Source organism: Gordionus sp. m RMFG-2023, chromosome 2 (assembly GCF_954871325.1).
Source record: "Gordionus sp. m RMFG-2023 chromosome 2, tfGorSpeb1-WG-v2, whole genome shotgun sequence".
NCBI lineage: Eukaryota > Metazoa > Nematomorpha > Gordioida > Chordodea > Parachordodidae > Gordionus > Gordionus sp. m RMFG-2023.
In genome coordinates, this window is record NC_088776.1 from 17,757,244 (window position 1) to 17,768,974 (window position 11,731).

The following is an 11,731-nucleotide window of genomic DNA, read 5'->3' on the forward strand; positions in this document are numbered from 1 at the left end:
ACAATGATTAATTAACTTAGACTGGTTTATGAAATTTGTTATTGAAATACACTTTTTTCGCTATCCTATCCTTTCCTTCGAAGTTCTTATTTTATAATAATCGCGCACAAGGAACTCAGTTTTATCAATATATTAATCATTGAGTTTATTAGTTAAATCTTGATATTTATTGGCGAAATTGATATCTGGGTAGCATTCCTATTTATTGTCTGATGACTTAATATTTATAAATTTATCAATCAATTTTGGCCAGGGTTAGCAAGTCAGTCAAATGACCAGTCAAATGACTAGATTTTGGCGGGTCAATTGAACGGGAGAATATTTGACCTGGTCAAGTGGTCATATATTCTATAAGATCTGAATATAAAAATATGTTTGAAAAAGAAAAAACGATATAAATACATGTGAAATGTGATCACAATGCTTATTGAGTTCCTAATATTAAGGAGAGAATTTTAATCATAGTGAATTTAATGAAGTATGTAATATAATAAAAGAATTAGGCATACAAGGTGGTGATCAAAATATTTCAAGCTATATCATAAATTTCAGAAATAAAAGCGGCTTGTTTAATAGAAAATCATGGGGATAGCAGTAACTTCCATAAGAAACAATCAGATTTCAAACTCAAGCAGTGGAATTAGTTTTGACCACCATGGCCATTAAGAGAAGTGACATTACTAACAATTTCTAGATCTACTTCTTCTTCAGAAAGAAATTGGTCGATTTGTGTCAATAATCTTACTAAAACAGAAATCGATTGAAGATTTAGACAAAAAGAGAATTGATTAAAAAATATTAAAGAAAATGATGATATTCAATATAAAATAATATTTATTTGATTTTAACTATATTTGATCGGTCAAATGCACAACCGTGGTTTTGGCAGTCACTATTCTTAAACAGTGTAGATGAATAAAGTCTACAACATTACTGTTTAGAATATCAATTTTGAATGGCAATTCAAAAATAAATTACATCTAAGTGAAATAAGGGATTTCCCCAATTTAAAATATTTATTAATTTTATTATTTTCAATCTTTATAGATATCTTTTTATCTTTTCTGTTTATTTAAAGGGGGGGGGGGGGGGCGTGATAAAATTTTTAGTATAATAACTCGGCATTAATTTCAATTAATTTAAATATAATATTTTGATATGGGTTCTTATTGAATCTTAAATAATTTTAAAATATAATAAAAAAAATAGCTACACTAAAAATTAACAAATAATTAATGACATATTTGATAAATTATAACTATTTAAAAAAAAAAGTATTGCCGAAATTTAAAAAAAAAAAATTTTCCCGTCTGGCTGGTGCCATTCCTTTGGTTATAAATTATAAATATTTTCGCCATTCTTTCCTCTTTATTTCGGAGTCTTATAAAATATGTTATCAAGCAAAAATAAGGAGATCTTAACCTTTAAAAATTATTTGTTCCGCCTGGATAAAGTAGTCTCAGATACTAATTATTATAGATGTATCAATCAGGATATTTTTAAATGTCCCGTACGACTCACAAAAAAAAATGGTAAGATAAAAGATAATAATGAAATACACAATAATCCAGAAAATCCAATCGAAATGGAAACCAAGAAAATAATCAATTCAATTAAGAATGAAGCTTTGAATAATACTATGGAAACTCTAAACTTTATTGTGGCGAAACACGTATCTCAATTAAGTGATTCTATATCAATGGCACTACCATCACCGAATCTTATACGTATAATTCACCGAACGCAGAGTTCAAACAGTTTTGCACCTCCGAATCCTACCAGCCTTATTGAGCTGGTAATCCCGCATGAATATTCAATTACAGATAAATATGAGGATTTCATACTTCATGATGATGGTCCGGTAAGATTTTCTATAAATTCTTCCCGATAAGAAACACTTTATTATAATTGCTTATTTATTTATCATGTGTGTCAGGTTCCCGACCGTGTTATCATATTTGGAACAAGAAAAAATTTGGACTTCTTAGCTTCATGCGAACATTGGTTTTCTGATGGTACATTTAAATCGTCGCCACCTTTATTTATGCAAATTTATACAATTCATGGGATTAGAAATAATAATGTTTTACCTCTCATATATATATTAACCAATAGAAAGGATTATGAAACTTATAAAAGAATATTTACTATTATAGGTGACAACTTAATATCAACTCCAAAAAAAATTATGACTGATTTTGAAATGGCCAGTGTAAAAGCTTTCAATGAAGTGTTTCCCAATTCGCAACACAAATGGCGAAACATTCAAAAATATCCAGAAATATCGCATAAATATAAAACGAATTTAATATACAACTTAGAATGATGGTTTGTTTGGCGTTTGTGCCACCCTTAAATGTAGTTGAAACATTTGAATTACTAATAAACTCCGAATTTTATTCTAATAATCAATTGTTACTTCAGCCTCTAATTGAAACTTTTGAAAAAGCTTATATTGGTAAAACGTTTGGAAGAGGCAGACTACCTGCTTTGTTTAATATTGAACTCTGGAATTGTTACCAATCAACACTGAACGGGGAAGCGAAAACCAACAACGCGGTTGAAGGGTGGCATAGATGCTTCAGTTCCCTCCTAACAAGTTACCATCCAAACATGTGAAAATTTATAACAAGTTATCTATATATCTATTATTTTAAAATGATTTAAAGTATAAAGATTTACTAATAAACTATATAATTTTTCCTAGGCTTAAAAAAACAACAAGGGTTGACAGAGTTAAAAATTGCTCAATATAATTCTGGTGAAACACCCTCTACCCCGAGAAAAAAATATCGAAATCTACATGCGAGAATAGTAACTATTGTTTCTAACTTCGAAAATCGATCAAGATTAGATTATCTTAAAGGAATCGCTATTAATATAACATTGAATGTTTAATTTTTTAAATTTTTATCTACAATAATAAAAATTTTGTTTGTTTTTATATAATAGTCTCAAAATTTTTATATTTTCATTATTTTTTTGTGACAAAAATATAGGATACTTTGGTATAAAATTTAGCTGGTTACATAAGACTCATTCATCAAGATATAGATTTTATGAGGGTATTTACAAATTCTTTTATATGTGTGTGACACATTCTTTATCTACCACATCAATCCCACGATTAATATTTCAAAAATAACTACCTTTCGTCATGCATTATAAAATTATTTTAAAATTCATATTCCTAGCCCTTGAGTCATATAGTTGTTTCCCCTTACAAATATGATTATTTTTGATGAGCAACATTATTAGAAAAGTACTATTAAAATAATACTCAAGTATTACACTAAAGGGCAAAGTTTAAAACGAGGATTACATTTTCCTTTTATTTATTAAAGCATATAAATTTATATCGGGGTGTTTTTGTCAGATTTTTTTCCCATGGTTATTTTTAACCAGTCTTTGTTCAAATCAGTGATTCTTTTAAAAATTTACACTTCAGTTATATGTTTAACAAACAAACCTATTGGTTTAGACGATATGTTATGACAATGCTCTACTTTTTCCTTCACATATTCAATAAAAAAAAATTATTTTTTAAATAAATTATATCAACCCTCTCAAAATTTTTAACCTCCTGCCAAATATAAATAATTTTTAAAAAAAATACCTTTCATCCCTTTCCAATTTTTCAAATAATGATAATTATTTCATAACTAACTATCCCCCCTCTAATTTCAATGATGCTCCTCTAATGAGTTCGCAGTTCAAGTTACGATATTGACCTTGCTATAAAAATTTGGAAAAAAATTGGTTGTATTAATTTTGTTATATAGCTTTAAAATTCCTTAAGGTTATTAATTATTTAAATATTGGAATTTGGTTAAATTTTTTTAATATACTATATTCTCATTTGATTTGATAACAATGTAAATGAGCTTGGGTGGCTTCATGTCATGTCATGAATAATAAAATTAAAATACATCATTTTTTTTTGTTATATTTTTTAAAAATTATTTTCTAAATTTTTTTTATTAATAGCTCAACCTATTCGCGGCTTGATGAAAATAATTAGCTATCCTAATTGATTTTACCATAACCAATCCATCTCATTTTGATATAACATTTTCCAAAGTTGCCGCAAGTTATGTCATCTGTCGGAAAAGTTTCCAAGCTTAATTTTCTTTTGTATAAAATATCGAGTTAGCCTTTTATCTTTATCCTCGTATTTTGAAATAAGGAAAAAAGTTGATTTTATAAATAATGATAATTTCATTTAATTTTTTTATTATAATTGCTTTCTTTAAATTCTTTGTTCAATCTAAATTTGATAATTTTTGGAATTCTAATAACTTTTGGTTCATACTCAGGGTTGCCAGGTCAAAATTTTCAAATTGAGGGAGATGTGGGAGAAACATGAAAATTGTGGTAGAAATATAAAAATTGCTAAAAAAAAATTTTTTGCGGGCGGCCTTCGGTCGGGATTTTGAATTGATTTAATTATCCGCCTATTATTTTTTATAATTAGTTATATAAATACAAAGTCGGTAACTATTTTTCAAAATACAATAAAATCTTGATTTATTAAATTATATTAATTTATAAAAAAAACCAACGATCTTTTTTAAATATAAAAAACGATTTTAATTTTACAATTAAAAATATATTTTAAGCGAATGTCTCTCAAAACGACCGCAATTGGAAATCTACCGTGTGTGTGTATAACATTATAGGGATAGGCGCTTAATTATCAAGTATCACGTTTAAATACATAATAAGGTACTCCAAAATAAGATAATACAAATGCAACTACAGTTGCGGCAATTGTACTTATCTTGTAGTACAACATTCACAGAGATACTTATCATCACAATGTTGGTAGAATCTTTTTTCCATAATATTTAACGACTCTAATATAATTGAAAATTATACTTGTAGAACAAATGAGCAAGGCTATCATTAATGTTTTAAGACCTAAATCCAGGAGGTCAATTTTTGACGATTTGAAAGATGGGCATATATATGCAATTCTAACAGATGCATCTAAAGGGATTTCCCTTGATCTTCCGCTATTTCAACAAAATTAAGGTCATTTCAATAAAACTATTAAATTTTTTCCCCTCAAATAGGGAAAAATCCAAAGACATAGCTAACCATATAATATCAGATTCGAGATGATCAATAAATTGCATGTCAGCTTTCTGATCTGATAATGCCTCAGTGAATTTGGAAAAAACAGAGTTTATTTACAGAAGCGAGTCTACACAATGTTGGTTGCGATATGTTCCTAATATCGGCCATCGATAGAATTTTAAAATTTTATAAACCTTTAAAAAGTATTTCTTATAATGAATGGCAGAAGTATATTTAGGAATGATTTCACATGTAGAATGTGCAGTTGCAATCGGAAGAATCTTAACAAAGATTCACAAAATTATGCTGCAGATGTGTCCATCTTTACAGTTAAAAATTGACAATAAATTTTATGGCGCCCTTGCTAAAACATAATTATATTTTATTTGAGATTTAAATAATAGAACTAAATGTTTATCGTCGTTATTGAGATTATAATATTCCTGGCATGACATATTATACATTATTTAACCATTAGCTCGTTCTCTAATGTTGTTAAATCCGATTTCTCTCCTTTTTTCCAGGCAGTCCTCTTCAGGCTAAAAATGCGCTCGGATGAGTAGAATGAGGTAAGGAGTTTTGGCGAATCATAAAAAATAGAGAGAATTAAAATCTTTTCAAATAAGACATCAATGTCTTTCGGTATTTTTAATATATTTATTAAATTACAAAAACCTTAATTGATGGTTTCTGTTCCAAGGTCATAATATTTATACAATTGTAAATAGAGTTATTAAAATCAAATTTTGATTGTAAATATTCTAAAATTGTCTGAATAAAAATATCTGCATTATTTAAATATGTACTAATTAGAGTATTATTTGAACATTTTAATATAATATTTTTAGCAATAGCGCCATAAAATTTATTTTCAATTTTTAAATATAGAGATGAACAGAGCTGTAGCATAATTTTGTGAATCATTTTTAATAAAGAATATTCTGATTGCAACTGAATATTTACTGCATGCAGTAGATTTCCTACATGTGAAAAGAATCCCAAATATACTTCTGCCATTTCATATTAGAAAAATTTTTTCAAATTTTAGGACAGCCTTTAAAATCTTTATTTAAGAAGTATTTTTTTAAGGGTTTGTAAAATTTTAAAATTCTATCGATGGCAGGTATTAATGACAACCACCTGATAGGTATATATCGCAACAACTCACACCATTCCAAGTCAGACCACTTCACCAACTCTTTTAATTCATTAACTCTTTTAGTTGAACTAAATTCGTTAAAATATTTCATCACAATTATTTCGACATCCACAGACAGTACATTCATTGCCTTCTTGCAAGAACTATGTAGTATATATGGCATATACAGCCAATTGGTAATAATTCATTTGTGCTGCCTCAATTCGGTAACTTTAGTTTTGGCCAAAATTTACAGAGGCATTATCAGCGCAGAAAGCTGGCATGCAAATCATTGATAACCTTGAATCAGCTATATTTACCCTTATGTGGCTAGCTACATCGTTGGATTTTTCACTATTTGAGGACTTTTTTTAACAGTTTTATTGAAATGTTCTTATTCTTGTTGAAATTGCAAAGGATCGAGGGAAATGTTTTAATATTTCCATTATTAGATACATTTGTTAGAATTGCATATGGATGCCCATCTTTCAAATCGTCTAGAATTGACCTCTAGGATTCAGGTACCAAAACATTGTGATAGCCTTGCTCATTTTTATTGGCACAAGTAAGGTTTGCACTTATATTGGAGTCGTTAAATATTATGAGAAAAAGATTCTACCCACATTGTAATGATATATATAGAGCTCTGTGAATGTTGAACTACATAATAGATGTATACGATTTCCGCAAATATAGTTTCATTTTGAGAATATTTTTGTATTGCAATCGATGTTGATATACTCCCCTGTACTGACTAATATTAATGAAATAATGTTGATTTATTATTGGATAAAAATAAAACAGGATAGAAAGAAATTTACAAACTAGACATGTTTTTCGAATAAATATTTAAAAATATAAAAATAATCAATTAATGTCTCAAAATTATTATTTAAATATTAAAAACGTTTAAAATACTTTTTTTTAAAAATCGCGGGCGAAATTAAATTGCGGTAGATTTTTGCGTCCAATTGCCGTAGTTTTGCGGGAGAGAGATATTTGCGTGTAAACTAAAAAATTGCGGGAGTCCCTCTGATGGGGAGAGACATGGCAACCCTGTTCATACTTAAAGGTTGCTACTGTCTATTTCTCTTATTAAAATTAGTTTTTGTTTATTGAGTAGAAAAACTGATTGATGGAATAGTAAGTACTAATCTGGCATTTCTATGGTATGAGCTCACCCAAAAATATTTGTTTTTTTCGCATGTTGCCAATCGTGGCAATTTTATCTTATTTTGTCGAAAAACTATCTAATGAATTGAAGAATATAAATTTCAATTATTTATTTAAGTTCCAGATTAAATGCTTCCAGAAATTTGGTTGGTTTTACGCTTTAATGGGAGATATAGATTTTATCTCTCTTTTAGTACGATTACCTTTTTGTGTGTGAAAAAAATGACTGAAGAATTAATAAATATTACCGCAAACCAGCTATTTTCCATTCTATCAATAATGCCAAATTAGGCAATTTTTCTTATTTTGCTAATAAACTTTTTCTTTATACTGTCTCTTAAACGAATTAAATTATAATTAATACGGAACATCGATAAAATTTTCTGAATAAATTATTTCCGTCGCTTAAATCATAGATTTGCCAAAATTTTGTTACTAATAGTTTTTTCCTTTTACGAGCTACTATACTCGTTTAAATACTCAATTGGTACAAATAAAGCAAGAAATAATGATATAATTTACAATTAGTTCGTAGAACTATTCAGCCGCCAAATTTAACGGCGCTGATATTAAAATATATAAATCTTGTTTATTCCTCTGTGATACACAAGTTGAAGCATATAAAGAAGTTACTCAGAATTATCAAACTATTATGGTAATTATAGATATAAATAGCTTAAACCTTTGATTTTGAATGATACGATCAAGTTAGAATATTTAGAAAGAATTAAATAAAAATGTAAATATAAGCCTAAAAAATATCTAAAAATTTATTTTTAATTCTACATTCAAATGCTGGCTCAGAAATGAGTTTAATGAATATGATTAGGCGAAAAAATTTTTCTTCGGTCTCATTTGATTTATTAGAGGCCGAATTAATGGTAAAGCAGAATTTTGACATGAATTGCGAAGAGTTAAAATTTATTTCATATATAATAAACTTTTAAATAAAATAAATTCCTTCCGATAAATATGTAGATTTGGATCTAATTTTTATATATTTTGACTTTATATTCAAATTCAAATTTAAATTTGTAAATTATAATTTGAAAAAAATTATTCACCAATATTTATATATAAAAGGATTGCAGTTGTGGCGCTTTCCCGCTTTTTATCCTTTAGTCATTAAAAATCCCACCTCACTCTTAGAATAAGGGAGGTATGGCCAGGCCTAAAAATTTTTGCAATTTACAAAATGAATGAGAAAATTGAATAATACACCTATTTAATATAATTAAAATATAGCCACTTTTTATAATTATTTTTTATTATCCTTCATTTATATATTCCTCTCAAAATTTAGAAAATGTTTTTAACAACCCCCCCCCCCACCCCTACCCCCCACCCCTGTCGTGGTAAAATATGTAAAAGTAAATAAATAAACACTTAACCCATTTTGCCCTGATTTCCCGATATTGGAATATCTCTATTTTCTTGATTTGGAACATTTTATATTTATTTTCAAAAAATCCTGATTTTTTTAATTCCATTTTATTAGAAAAAATGAGTAAAAGTGCTTACAAATTGAGTAGAAGCGTTTAGTGATGTTTTCATAAATACGCTATGATTTAAATTGAACTGGTATTATTTTAAAAAATGATGAAAACTATTTTACGTTTTTTAATTTTTTTTTATATTGTTTAGTTTGACTTGTGAAATCAGCAAAAATAAAAAACTAAAATAATTGAAGATCTAATGATTTATTTCCATAATTTATTCTTCATAAATATTACAAATTTATGTAATCTAGAATATTTTGAATTTTTTTTTGATTAATCATAACTTTGCAGTTATTTCTATTTATTAAAATGCGAATAGAAGAAAAAGGAAAGGTCATAATATTCAAATGAATTAGTTACTATTATATCAAAGTTATAACGATGTGCATTATCTCAAAATTGTAATTAGGAGGCATTAATTATCAGTAAAATTTTCTATAATTAAAATAATCTGAGAAAATCAATAAAAAATTCTTAGCTTTCAGTATATTTTTTTTATCTAGATTAGAAATAAAGTATTACTTTAAATGACATAAAGCACACTTTTAAATTTTATGTTGGGGGGGGGAGGGTTAACTTATTCTGCTAAAAACTTAACCCAAAATGTCCGCTCCATACTTACAACCATGAGTGAGTGAGACCAGGAAGACTAATATATTTTCTATCACATCAGATAGAGGTTACATGCTTATTAAATAAACAATAAGTAATAAAATATCCTTAAAACATTAGCGTTTATGATTTAAGAAACTTCGGTTGATAAATTGATATTGAATATATCGATTTCACTTAAAATGAATTCACAATTTTCGCGGTCATGCGCTCGTTATAATAATTTCGCGCAAATACATTCGCGGTAAAAAATTCGCTATAAATGGTTCGCGATTAAAGTTTCGCTATAACGAGTTCGCGATCAAAGTTTCGCTAAAATGTATTCGCTCTAAAGTATTCGCGGTTTAGGTTTCGCGGAAATAAATTCGCGATAATGAGTTCGCGATCAAAGTTTCGCCAAAATGTATTCGCTATAAAGTATTCGCGGTTAAAGTTTCGCGAAAATAAATTCGCTATAAAGAGTTCGCGATAAAAGTTTCGCTAAAATGTATTCGCTATAAAGTATTCGCGGTTACGGTTTCGCGGAAATAAATTCGCTATAACGAGTTCGCGATCAAAGTTTCGCTATAATGTATTCGCTATAAAGTATTCGCGGTCATGGTTTCGCGGAAATAAATTCGCGATAATAAGTTCGCGATATTGTCTTCGCTATAAAAGTTTCGCGGAAAAAAATTCGCGAAATTGGTTTCGCGATATTGCCTTCGCTATAAAATTCCTTCGCGATAAACGACATTCGCGATAAAAGTTTCGCGAAAAAGTGTTTCGCGATAAAAGTTTCGCTGAATTGACCTGATACGAACAAATTTCTCTCGAAATCTGCTGGTCCAATTTTTTAAATATTCACTCTTCCCTAGGGTGATATGTACCTTTCACGAATATTTTTTTCTTCTTTCTTTTTTATGTTTTTCTTCATAGATTATATACATATTATTTTTATATTTAATTTTTAATATATTCTTATTTGTTTTTTAAATTATATTCTTAATCCAATAATGTAAATATAAATGTTTATATTTTAATTTTTGTAAAAAAGTATTTATAATAAAAAAAAAATCAAATTGTTAAAAAAGTTTTCAAAATAAAAAATATAAGAAAAGCAGAAGAATGGCTTAGCCAGATAAAAAAAATTTGGGGGGGGCACCCCTGAACGGGTAATAAATACGCTACCACATTAACTACGCGTCCCTCTGAAACCATTATTAAAGAAGAGAAATTTAATTAATATAAAATCGTGTTTAGCATATCGAGTTGATTTAGAAAATGTTTGTTTTTTAATTTTAAAAAAATCTGGTAAACTAATGAAATTTAATAAAAAAATTTATATGACTCATACGGTTACATATAAATTCCACGAAAATTTTATCGCCAAATGTATTATCGCGAATGTCGATTACCGCTAAATAATATTACAGCGAATACATTATAGCGAAAGCTTTACCGCGAATGCATTATAGCGAAAGAATTAATGAGAAAATATTAAAGCCAATTTATTATAGCGAATATCTCAAATGTATTAGCATAAATGTATTATCGCGAATGCATAATCACGAATGCATTATCGCGAAAGTATTTGAATTACATCAGTTGCAATATCGGGAATGGAGTTTGACGAAAATTATAATTTTATATTTATTGGCCTTTAGGCAGACTTAATTGAACCTGGAAATTTAGTTAAAGTCGTATTTGGGTCTAAAAACATTTTTTTTTTAATAGGGCTAAGGCTTTTAATTTTTTTGACTCAAAATATATTAAAAAAATTATAAGCAATAAAATATATTTCTCTAGGATAAAGGTTAAGGAATTAAATTTTTATATTAATTCCTTTTTTAAATAACCGTTTAGATATATCTATATTATAATTTTCCGATGTCTTCACTAGGTCATTACTACGTCATGTCATTGTTACTCATCGCTACATCATGCCATTTCTACGTCATGTCATTGGTATTATAAGTTATTCATATGTACTTCAGAAAGATCAAGAATCAGGCAAATTTTTTTATTTAACTTTTTTTTTATTTACAGATTCCCTAATAACCTTACAACTCCATCCATTATTACTCACAAATCCATATCAGATAATCTTTCAAATGAACTTTTAAAAAATTCCCAATTACAACATCAAAAATTCTATTTCCAGTTTTAAACCAAATATGGTTAGCAGCAAATGTACCTCCTGAAATCTGCAAATCAACCATCATTAAATACTTTTCCCTAAATCAGCAAATGG